Source organism: Panthera tigris, chromosome B4 (genome assembly GCF_018350195.1).
Source record: "Panthera tigris isolate Pti1 chromosome B4, P.tigris_Pti1_mat1.1, whole genome shotgun sequence".
Taxonomy (NCBI): domain Eukaryota; kingdom Metazoa; phylum Chordata; class Mammalia; order Carnivora; family Felidae; genus Panthera; species Panthera tigris.
In genome coordinates, this window is record NC_056666.1 from 55078271 (window position 1) to 55090596 (window position 12326).

Consider the following 12326-nt stretch of genomic DNA (forward strand, 5'->3'; position numbering starts at 1 on the left):
ACTGTTCCCAGCCTCCAATTGCACCCACTGCCTTCCCCAAGCTTTCAACTGACTTTTATTGGTTTTTCTGCAGGAAAATCAAGAAGAGAGGAAGAATCTAGGCTTTTCCTCTCATAGATGCCTTGAAAACATTGAGAAGCTATGTTATATATCTACTAAATTCCATGTCAGATCTAATCCTCATTGCAACATGGCTGGAATGTAGGATTACTTTTGCTGTACATGTAAGTAAACTGAGGCAGTTTATGTAGGACAGGTTGCCAATATGCTTTAGAATACTGCATTGAAGTTTCTTTAAAGAAAAAAAGATCATAAACCAGGGCCTCATTCTTTTCTGAAGCCATTTGACTTTTTTTATAACCTTCATTTAATTTTATGATAGATTCAGAGGTATATTCACCAGAATTTCTGACCAGCAAAATATAGGAATTACAGTTGATTCATAACTTTGCCAACATATGGTATCATCACAGTTTACTGGTAAGAGTATAAAAATTGGCTACAAGCATATTGGAAAAACTGTTTGACAGTATCCTATTTGTCTATTGCTGGTTATAAACCATTATAAAATGTAGTGATGTAAAAGCAACAATTTGCTTTCTTTCACAGTCCTGTGGGTTGACTGTGTTCCCTTCAGTAGTTCTTGTTTCAACCTCTCAGGCATCATGCTCATCACCCCACTGATGATGCGGAGCCTGCTTGGGATTCTCTCTCTCTCTCTGCCCCACACTGCATGTGCTCTATCTCTTTCTCTCTCTCAAAATAAATGAATAAACATTTTGTTAAAAAAAAATCCTGTTGCCTACGTATGAGGTCTGTGAGGCACACACAAGTTTGGTTTGACAGGCCATTGCTGACCAGTGGTAGGAAGTAGTGGATTTTTCTGAAGACCTGACTGGGCCTGACATGCAAGAGAGCTTGATCACATGGCTGGCAGTTGATTCTGGGTTTTTACACTGAGCCGAGATGGAGCTGTCTATCAGAGTGCTTATACATGTGGTCTTACAGTCGGCTGGTGACTATTGAAAGGGAGTATTCCGAGAGTAAGGGTTCAAGAGACCTAAGCAGAAACTGTTTCTTACAACCTAGTGCTGGGAGTCATGTGACATCAGTGACAGTCTATATACTCAGTTATACAGGGTTAGCCAAGACTCAGTGGGGGAAAGGACCACACAGGGCATGAGTCCTGGGAACTGTAGCTAACTGGGGGCCATTGTGCAAAAGTAGCTCTTGTAGTCTTTTCTGATTTCCAGTGTTTCATTTTCCTCCTAGAAATAAAATGTTCTTGCAACTTTCCCAAGACCTTCAGGTCTCACTCCATTTGTTGTCAGGGTCAAGCTTGAAGTCTGTGATCTCCCTTTCTAAACCAGGTCCAGATATCAGTGGAGGTCCTTGGGTCCTGTCCCTCTGCTGAAGCTCCTCAAGCACAACTACTAGACTACAATTCTCCCAACCTATAGACTTGTGAGTTAAAGTGACAAGTTTCCTTCTCATATACAAACAACCAACATACAATAGTAGGACAGGAACAAGGTACAAGACATTTTAATTTAAAAGACAATGGACAGGAAGCACATGGCTGTCAGAGAACAACAGAAATTTTATTGAGTCTATTCCTCCTCCCTACTATGGCTCTAGTCTCTGTGATCTAAGCTCTTGGTTCTGCACTCTGAGCCATCTTTCCTCTTCATTCAAAAATAATGCTTCAGGTACTAACCTGATTCCTAAGACTGACTCATGGCCTTATAGCTTTTTTCCTGTTGATCTGCCTCTTTCCCTAGAAGTCCAAGCACTTGGGTGTATTTGTTTATTCATTGGTCTGCTTGTTTAAAAAACAGTATTAGGTTTTCTGTGATTATGACTGGTGCTCTCTCTATGACATAAAGGCCACACCCATAAATATCTATGATAGGGTACCTTCTCCTTTGGGATCAGCATCATGGTGCTCAGAGATTAATGTGTCTAAGGTTCTTGGAGACCTTTTTTCTAGGAGATAAGGTCTGTGACATGTGCCCTTAAGATTTCTTTGTCCCTTAAGATTCTTAAAGGCCTATTGGTGGGGAGCCTCAGTGGCTCAGTCAGTTAAGAACCTGACTCTTGATTTTGGCTCAGGTCATGGTCTCATGGTCATCAGATTGTGCCTCACATCAGACTCCCTACTGATGGTGTGGAACCTGTTTGAGATTCTCCCTCTCTCTGTTTCTCTCTGTCCCTCCTCTCCACATGCTCTCTCTCACTCTCCCAAAATAAATGAAGACATTTTTGCAAACTACAAGTCCTGTTGCCTATGTATGAGATCTGTGAGGCACACACAAGTTTGATTTGACAGGCAGTTGCTGTCCAATGGTAGTAAGCACTAGATTTTTCTGAAAACTTTACTGGGCCTGACATGGAAGAGAGCTTGATCACATGGCTGGCAGTTGATTCCAGCTGTTTACTGTGGGCTTAGATGGGGTGTTCTATCAGAGAGCTTATACATGTGACCTTTCCATGTGGCTTGATCTTTTTGCAGCTGCCTATTTCAAGGGAGCATGCCAAGAGTGAGGGTCCCAGGAGACCAAAGCAGAAACTGTTTCTTATGACCTAGTGTTAAGAGTTATGTGACATCAGTGACATTCTATACACCCAGTTATTCAGGGTCAGCCCAGACTCAGTGTGGGAGAGGACCACACAGGGCATGAGTCCTGGGAAATTTTATTGACTGGGGGCCATTTTTCAAAAGTAGCTCTTATAGACTTTTCTGACTTCCAATGTTTCATTTCCTCCCTATCAGCAAAATGCTCTTTCAACCTTCACAGGACATCCAAGGTCTCTTCTATTAGTTGTCAGGGTCAAGCTTAAAGTCTGTGTTCTCACTATCTAAATCAGGTCCAGATATCAGTGGAGGTCCTTGGGGCCTGTCCCTCTGCTGAAACTCCTTGAGAACAGCTTCTAGACTATGATTCTCCCAATCTATAGACTTGTGAGTTAAAGCAACAAGTTTCCTTCTCATATACAACCAACATACAATGTAAGACAGGACAAGAGTAGAAGACATTTTCACTTAAAAAAGCAAAGGACTGGGGCGCCTGGGTGGCTTAGTCAGTTAAACGTCCGACTTCGGCTCAGGTCATGATCTCGCGGTCCGTGGGTTTGAGCCCCGCGTCGGGCTCTGTGCTGACAGCTCAGAGCCTGGAGCCTGTTTCAGATTCTGTGTCTCCCTCTTTCTCTGACCCTCCCCTGTTCATGCTCTCTCTCTGTCTCGAAAATAAATAAACGTTAAAAAAAAATTAAAAAAAAAAAAAAAAAGCAAAGGACTGTGGAGCCTGTTGGTTCAGTCAGTTAAGTGTCCAACTTTGGTTCAGGTCATGATCTCCCGGTTCATGGTTTCAAACCCTGTGTCAGGCTCTGTGCTGACAGCATGGAGCCTGGAGCCTGCTTTAGACTCTATGTCTCCCTCTCTCTCTGACTCTCCTCCACTCACATTCTGTTTCTCTCTCACTCAGAAATAAAAAAAAAAAAAAAAATTTTTAAAAATAAAATAAAAAGACAATAGACAGGGAGCACATGACTGTCAGGGGACAATAGAAATTTTATTAAGTCTACTCCTCCTCCCTACAAGTGATTCTCTATGGCTCTAGTCTCTGTGATCTAGGCTCTCAGTTCTGCATTCTGAGCCATGTTTCCTCTCCATTCAGTAATAATGCTTTAGAAGCTAAACTGATTTCTAAGACTGACTCATGGCTTAAAGGTGACTCATGGCCCTATAGCTTTTGTCCTGTTAATCTGCCTTTGTCCCTAGAAGTCCAAGAACGTGGGTGTATTTATTTGTTGGTCTGCTTAAAAAACAGTATTTAGGTTTTCTGTGATTATGAATGGTGCTCCCTCTATGACATAAAGGCCACACCCATACATATCTCTAGGAATGGATACCCTTTCCTTTGGGATGGGCATCAAGGTACTTGGAGATAATGCCTCTAAGGTTCTTGGAGAACTTTTTTCTAGCAGATAAGGTTTGAGACATATGCCCTTAAGATTTCTTTGTCCCTTAAGATTCTTAAAGACCTATTGCTGGGGACCCTCAGTGGCTCAGTCAGTTAAGCATCTGAGTGTTGATTTCGGCTCAAGTCACAGTCACAGGATCATCAGATCGTGCCCTGTGGTAGGCTCCCCGCTGATGGTGTGGAGACTGCTTGGGATTCTCTCTCTCTGTCTCTCTGTTTTTCTCTCTGCCCTTTCCCCTGCATGTGGTTTCTCTCTTTGTCTCTCAAAATAAATCAATAAACTTTTTAAAAAAAAAAACAAAATAAAAATAAAAATAAAAAAACAAATCCTGTTGCCTATGTATGAGATCTGTGAGGCACACACAAGTTTGTTTTAACAGGCCATTACTGTCCAAGGTAGGGAATACTGGACTTTTCTGAAGGCTTGATGGGTCTGACATGGAAGAGAGCTTGCTCACAAGGCTGGAAGTTGATTCCGGCTATTTACTGTGAGTTTAGATGGGGCTCTCAGAGTGCTTATACACATGCCCTTATAGTATGACGGCTGACTACTGAAAGGTAGCATTCAAAGAGAGAGGGTTCCAAGAGATCAAAGCAGAAACTGTTTGCTTCTTATGACCTTGTGTTGGGAGTCATGTGACATCAATGGCATTCTGTATATTTGGTTATCCTGGATCAGCTCACACTCAGTGTGGGAGAGGACTACACAGGGCATGAATTCTGGGAAGTGTAGTTGACTGGGGGCCTTTGTTCAAAAGTAGCTCTTATAGTCTTTTCTGACTTGCAACATTTCATTTCTCTCTTAGAAGCACAATGCTCTTGCAACCTTCCCAAGAGCTCCAAGTTCTCACTCTATTAGTTGTCAGGGTCAAGCTTGAAGTCTGTGATCCTACTATCTAAATCAGGCCCAGATATCAGTGGAGCTCCTTGGGACCTATGCCTCTGCTGAAGCTCCTTGAGAACAGCTTCTAGACTACAATTTTCCCAATCTATAGACTTGTGAGTTAAAGTGACAAGTTACCTTCTCATACACACCCAACAAACAATAGTAAGACAGAAACAAGGGTACAAGACATTTTCATTTAAAAAGGCAACAGACAGGAAGAACATGTCTGTCAGAGAACAATAGAAATTTTATTGAGTCTACACCTCTTATCTACAAGTGGCTTATCTCTATGGCTCTAGTCTCTGTGATCTAGGCTCTTGGTTCTGCACTCTGAGCCATCTTTCCTCTCCTTTCAGAAATAATGCTTCAGGAGCAAATTGATTTCTAAGACTGAGTCATGGTTGTAGAAGGTTGACTCATGGCCTTATAGCTTTTTTCCTGTTGATCTGCCTCTTTCCTTTGAAGTCCAAGCACATGGGTGTATTTGTTTACTTGTTGCTCTGCTTGTTTAAAAAACAGTATTAGGTTTTCTGTGATTATGAATGGTGCTCCCTCTATGACATAAAGGCCACACCCATAAATATCTCTAGAATAGGCTGCCTTCTCCTTTGGGATGGGCATCAAGGTGGTTGGAGATGATGCCTCTAAGGTTCTTGGAAACCTTTTTTCTAGCACATAAAGTTTGAGACTGGTACCCTTAAGATTTCTTTGTCCCTTAAGATCTTAAAAGCCTATTGCTACGGATCCTCAGTGGCTCAGTCAGTTAAGCATCTGACTCTTGATTTTGGCTCAGGTCCGTCTGTGTCTCACAGTTGTCAGATCATGCCCCACGTCAGGCTCCCCAGTGATGGTGTGGAACCTGCTTGAGATTCTCTCTCTCTCTCTCTCTCTCTCTCTCTCTCTCTTTTTCTCTGCCCCTCCCCTGGATGTGCTCTCTTTCTCTCTCTCAAATAAATGAAGACATTTTTGGAGAAAAAACAAAACCTGTTGCCTACCTATGAGGTATTTGAGGCACACACAAGTTTGGTTTGACAGGCTGTTGCTTTCAAATGATAGTAAGTACTGGATTTTTCTGAAGACTTGACTGGGCCTGACATGGGAGAGAGCTTTATCACATAGTTGGCAGTTGATTCCGGCTATTTACTATGAGGTCAGATGGGGCTCTCTCTCAGAGTGCTTATACACATGGCCTTTCCATGTGTACACATGGCTTGATCTTTTGACAGTATGGAAGCTGACTATTGAAAGTAGAATTACAAAAGTGAAGGTTCCAAGACACCAAAGCAGAAACTGTTTGTGTCCTATAACCTGGTGTTGGAGGTCATATGACATCAGAGAAATTCTATATATCTAGTTATACTGGTCAGCCCACACTCAGGGTGCAGAGGACTACACAGGGCATGAATCCTGGGAAGTGCAGTTGACTAGAAGCCAAGTTTGAAACTCGTTCTTATAACTTTTCTGATTTCCAGTGTTGCATTTCTCTCCTAGAAACAAAATTCTCTTACAACCTTCACAAGACCTCCAAAGTCTGACTCTCTTAGTGTCTAGGTCAAGCTTGTAGTCTGTGATCTCAATATCTAATTCAGTCTCAGATATCACTGGAGCTCCTTGGGGCCCATCCTTAGCTGAAGCTCCTTGAGCACAACTTCTAGAGTATGATTGTCCCAGTCTTTAGACTTGTGAGTTAAAGGGCAAGTTTTCTTCTCATAGACAACCAACATACAGTGGTAAGACAGGAACAAGGTATAAGACATTTTCATTTAAAAAGGCAAAGGACAGGAAGCACATGGCTGTCAGGGGACAATAGTAAGTTTATTGATTCTACTCCTCCTCCCTACAAGTGATTCTCTATGGCTCTGGTCTCTATGATTTAGGATCTTGGTTCTGACGATGAGCCATCTTTCCTGTCCATTCATAAATTAAGCTTCAGGAGCTAAATATATTTCTAAGACTGAGTCATGGCTGTAAACGGTTGACTCATGGAGTTATAGTTTTTTTCCTGTTGGTCTGCCTCTCGAAGTCCAAGCACGTGGGTGTATTTGTTTATTTGTTCTGCTTGCTTAAAAAACAGTGTATAGGTTTTTTGTGATTATGACTGGTGCTCCCTCTATGACATAAAGGCCACACCCATAAATGTCTATGATAGGGTACCTTCTCCTTTGGGATCAGCATCATGGTGCTCAGAGATTAATGCCTCTAAGTTTCTTGGAAACCTTTTTTCTAGAAGATAAGGTTTGAGACGTGCCCTTAAGATTTCTTTGTCCTTTTAGATTCTTAAAGGCCTGTTGCTGGGAATCCTCAGTGGCTCAGTCAGTTAAGCGTCCATGTCTTGATTTCAGCTCAGGTCACAGTCTTAGGGTCATCAGATCATGCATTGTGTCAGGCTCCCCACTGATGGTGTGTAACCTGTTTGGGTTTCTTCTCTCTCTCTCTCTGCCCCTTCCTTGAAGGCACTCTACCTCTTTCTGTCTCTCAAAATAAATGAATAAACATTAAAAAAAATATTCTTTTGCCTACATATGAACTCTGTGAGGCACACACAAGTTTGCTTTGACAGGCAGTTGTTGTCCAATGGTAGTAAGCACTGGATTTTTCTGAAGACTTGACTGGGCCTGACATGGAAGAGAGCTTGACCACATGGCTGGCAGTTGATTCCGGCTGTTTACTGTGAGCTTCGATGTTTACATGTGAGCTCACGTGTGTAAGCACTCAATGAGGGCCATTGTTCAGAATGCTTATACACGTGGCCTTTCCATGTGGCTTAATCTTTTTGCAGTATGGCAGTTGACTATTGAAAGAGAGCATTACAAGTGTGAGTGTTCCAAAAGACCAAAGCAGAAACTGTTTGTTTCTTATGCACCTAGTGTTGGTTGTCATGTGACATCAGTAACATTCTATATACCCAAGTTATACAGGGTCAGCCCATACTCAGTGTGAGATAGGACTACACAGGGCATGAATACTGGGAAGTGTAGTTGACTGGAGGCCATTGTTTGAAACTAGCTCTTATAGTCTTTTTTGGCTTCCAATGTTTCATTTCGCTCCTAGCTCCAAATTGCTCTTGCAAACTTCTCAAGACCTCCAGATCTCACTCTACTAGTTTTCAGGGTCAAGCTTGAAGTCTGTGATCTCCCTTTCTAAATCAGGTCCAGATATCAGTGGAGCTGCTTGGGTCCTGAACCTCTGCTGAAGCTCCTTTACCACAGCTTCTAGATTACCATTCTCCCAACCTAAAGACTTGCTAGTTAAAGTGACAAGTTTCCTTCTCATACACACCCAAAAACAATGGTAAGACAGGACTAAGGGTACACGACATTTTCATTTAAAAAGGGAAAGTACAGGAAGCAGAAGAGTGTTGGGGACAATATTAACTTATTGAGTCTACACCTTCTCCCTACAGGTGATTCTCTGGCTCTAGGCTCTGTGATCTAGGCACTTGATTCTGCATGATGAGCCATCTTTTGTCTCCATTCAGAAATAACGCTTTAGCACTGATCTTATTCCTAAGACTGACTCATGGCTGTAGAAGGTTGACTCATCGCCTTATAGTTTTTGTCCTGTTGATGTGCCTCTCCCTTGAAGAGCAAGCATGTGGGTGTGTTTGTTTATTTCTTGTTCTGCTTGCTTAAAAAATAGTATATAGGTTTTCTGTGATTATAACTGGTGCTCCCTCTATGACATAAAGGCCATACTCATAAATATCTCTAGGAATGGCTACCTTTTCCTTTGGGATGGGCATTAAGTTGCTTGGAGATAATGCTGCTAAGGTTCTTGGAGACCTTTTTTCTAGAAGATAAGGTTTGAGACATGTGTCCTTAAGATTTCTTTGTCCCTTAAGATTCTGAAAAGCCTATTCCTGCAGAGTCTCAGTGGCTAAGTCAGTTCAGCATCTGAGTCTTGATTTCAGCTCAGGTCACAGTCTCAGGGTCATCAGATAGTGCCCTGCGTCAGGCTTCCCACTGATGGTGTGGAGCCTGCTTGTGATTCTCTCTGTCTCTTTGTCCCTTACCTGCATGTGTTCTCTCTTTCTCTCTTTCAAAATAAATGAATAAAAATTAAAAAAAAGAAAACCTGTTGTCTACATTTGATGTGTGTGAGGCACACAAAAGTTTGATTTGACAGGCAGTTGCTGTCAAATGGTAGTAAGTGTTGGATTTTTCTGAAGACTTGACTGGGTCTTCCATGAAAGAGAGCTTGATCATAAGGCTGGAAGTTGATTCTGGCTGTTTACTATGAACTTAGATTGGGCTATCTATCAGAGTGCTTACACATGTGGCCTTTCCATGTGGTTTGATCTTTTTACAGTACGGCAGCTATTTGAAGGGATCATTCCAAGAGTGAGGATTCCAGGAGACCAAAGCAGAAATTATTTCTTATGACCTAGTGTTGGTAGTCATGTGACATCAGTGATATTCTATATACCCGAGTTATACAGGGTCAGCCCAGACTCAGTGTGGGAGAGGACCACACAAAGCACGAATCCTGGGAAGTGTAGTTGACTGAGGGCCATTGTTCAAAACTAGCTCTTATAGTCTTTTCTGACTTCCCATGTTTCATTTCCCTCCTTGCAGTAAAATGCTCTTGTGACCTTCACAAGACCTCCAAGGTGTCACTCTATCAATTGTCAGGGTCAAGCTTGAAGTCTTTGTTCTCACTATCTAAATCAGGTCCAGATATCCTGGAGGTCCTTGGGGCCTGTCCCTCTGCTGAAACTCCTTGAGAACAGCTTCCAGGCTACGATTCTCCCAATCTATATACATGTGAGTTAAAGCGACAAGTTTCCTTCTCAAACACATCCAACATACAATGCTAAGACCAAAACAAGGTAACAGACATTTTCACTTAAAAAGGCAAAGGATAGGAAGCACATAGCTGTCAGGGGACAATAGAAATTTTATTGAGTCTACACCTCTTGTCTACAAGTGATTCTCTATGTCTCTAAGCTCTGTGATCTAGGCTCTTGGTTCTGCACTCTGGGCCATCTTTCCTCTCCATTCAGAAATAACACTTTATGAGCTGAGCTGATTTCTAAGACTAACTCATGGCCATAGAAGGTTAACTCATGGCCTCATTGCTCTTTTCCTGTTAAATTGCCTCTTTCCCTTGAAGTCCTAGCACATGGGTGTATTTATTTGTTGGTCTGCTTGTTTAAAAAACAGTATATAGGTTTTCTGTGATTATGACTGGTGCTTCGACTATGACATAAAGGCCACACCCATAAATATCTCTAAGATAGGCTACTTTTTCCTTTGCGATGGTCATCAGAGTGCTTGGAGATGATGCCTCTAAGTTTCTTGGAAACCATTTTTCTAGCAAATAAGGTTTGAGACATGTGCCCTTAAGATTTCTTTGTCCCTTAATTTTCTGAAAAACCTATTGCTGTGGAACTTCAATGTCTCAGTCAATGAAACATCTGACTCTTGATTGCGGCTCAGGTCACAGTCTCACAGTCTTGGGATAGAGCCCCACATCAAGCTCCCTGCTGATGGTGTGGAGCCTGTTTGGGATTCTCTCTCTCTCTCTCTCTCTCTCTCTCTCTCTCTGTCTCTCTGCCTGTCTCTGTCTCTCTCTTTGCCCTTTCCTTCCATGTGTTCTCTCTGTTTCTGTCTCTGAAAATAAATGAATAAACATTTAAAAAACCTTTTGCCTACCTTGGAAATCCATGAGGCATAAATAAGTTTTAATCTTTCTGAGGTACCTAAGAAGGATTTTATGGCCACATCCTTGACTTCATTTTACCCTGAGACCATGTTTTGCTGGTCTTCTCATGGGTATGGTCTTTGTTCTGGGGTCATCTCTTACTTTGAGACAATTTTGCTAGCTGGAAACCATCATGCATTCTATTTTCACTAGATTCCAATTAAAAACTGGACAGGTTTTTTGTTTGTTTGTTTGTTTGCTTGTTTGTTTCAACTCTCTCTTTCTATTTTTATTTTAGGCAGTAAAAGATGGCAGTTATCACTTTGAACATTCTTCCTGGAAATCTCCTTAGCAAAGTAACTTGTTTCTTAAGGACTCTTTCTATTCTCAACACATACTCTGGGGATAGTATTGCTAATGATTCTTCCATATATGACTGACATTCTTCTCATCGAGCCTCCAATAATCACTTCCTCATTGTCCTTCAAGAATTTGGAAACAGTTTCCTGACGGCTTGTCAAGCTTCTCCTCATTGTCTAATCCCAAAGTCAATGTTACATGTGTAGGCCTTTGTTACAAAAACACCTCACATAAAGGACAAATTTATATTTTATTCACTATAAAATAAAATGGTGGCTCAGTCAGTTAAGCGTCTGACTCTTGATATCAGCTCATGTCATGATCTTGCACTCTTGAGATCAAGCCCTGTGTTGAGCTCTGCACTGAACATGGAGCCTGCTTGGGATTCTGTCTCACCCTCTCTGTCTCTCTCTCTCTCCCTCTCAAAATAAATAAATAAACATTTTAAAAAATAAAATAAATAATAACATTTAAAGAGATTCTATTAACATTTAAGAATATCTATTAAAACCTTTTAAAAAACCTTTTAAAACAAAAGATTTAGAATTACAAAATTCAGAGAGTGAATCAAAGGAGAGTTTGGTGATGGAATACACAATAGGTAGCCTACAAGAACTACTGAAAGAAAAATCACAAAACACAGAGCAAAAATTAAAGAAATAAGGTAAAAATAATATAAATGGAAGACAGATTGAGGAGGTTTAACGTTTGAATATAAGACATAGAAAAAGACATATTTAACTGGATAGAAAAATAAGTGTTTAATGGGAATAGATATCACAAATCAAAAGGTAAATGAAAATTGTGAAAAATATTTGCAGACACTATGACAGGTAGTGTTATTATTTATATTAAAAAGATTTAAAAACTGATTTTAAAAATAAAAAATGATAAAAGGTTTTGAGACCAACTACATGTCCAAATGGAAAATAAATATACAATAACACCTTGGATTGTGAGTAACTTGTTCTGCGAGTGTTCCATAAGACATGCAAACATTTCTAATAAGTTTTAATTTGATAAAGGAGCGATGCCTTGTAACACGAGTAGTACGTGGTGCCAAATGTCACATGATCACAACTGAGACAATGGTTCTTGAAACTCACTTTGATATACAATTGCTTTGGATTACAAGCATGTTTCCAGACTGACTTATGCTCAAATACCAAGGTTTAAATATATACGATTTTCCTCATTTTACAATGACTATGCCCCAATTAACTCACCATAAGTTGAAAATATTGTAAGCTGAAAATGCACTTAATATGTGTAACCTACCAAGCATCACAGCTTAGCCTAGCCTCTCTTAAACACGTTCAGAACCTTTAGCCTATACTTGGGCAAAATCATATAACACAAAACCTAATTTATAATAAAGTGTTGAATATGCCATGTAACTTGTCAAATACTATACTGAACAGGAAAACAGAATGGTTGATAACAGAATGGTTATC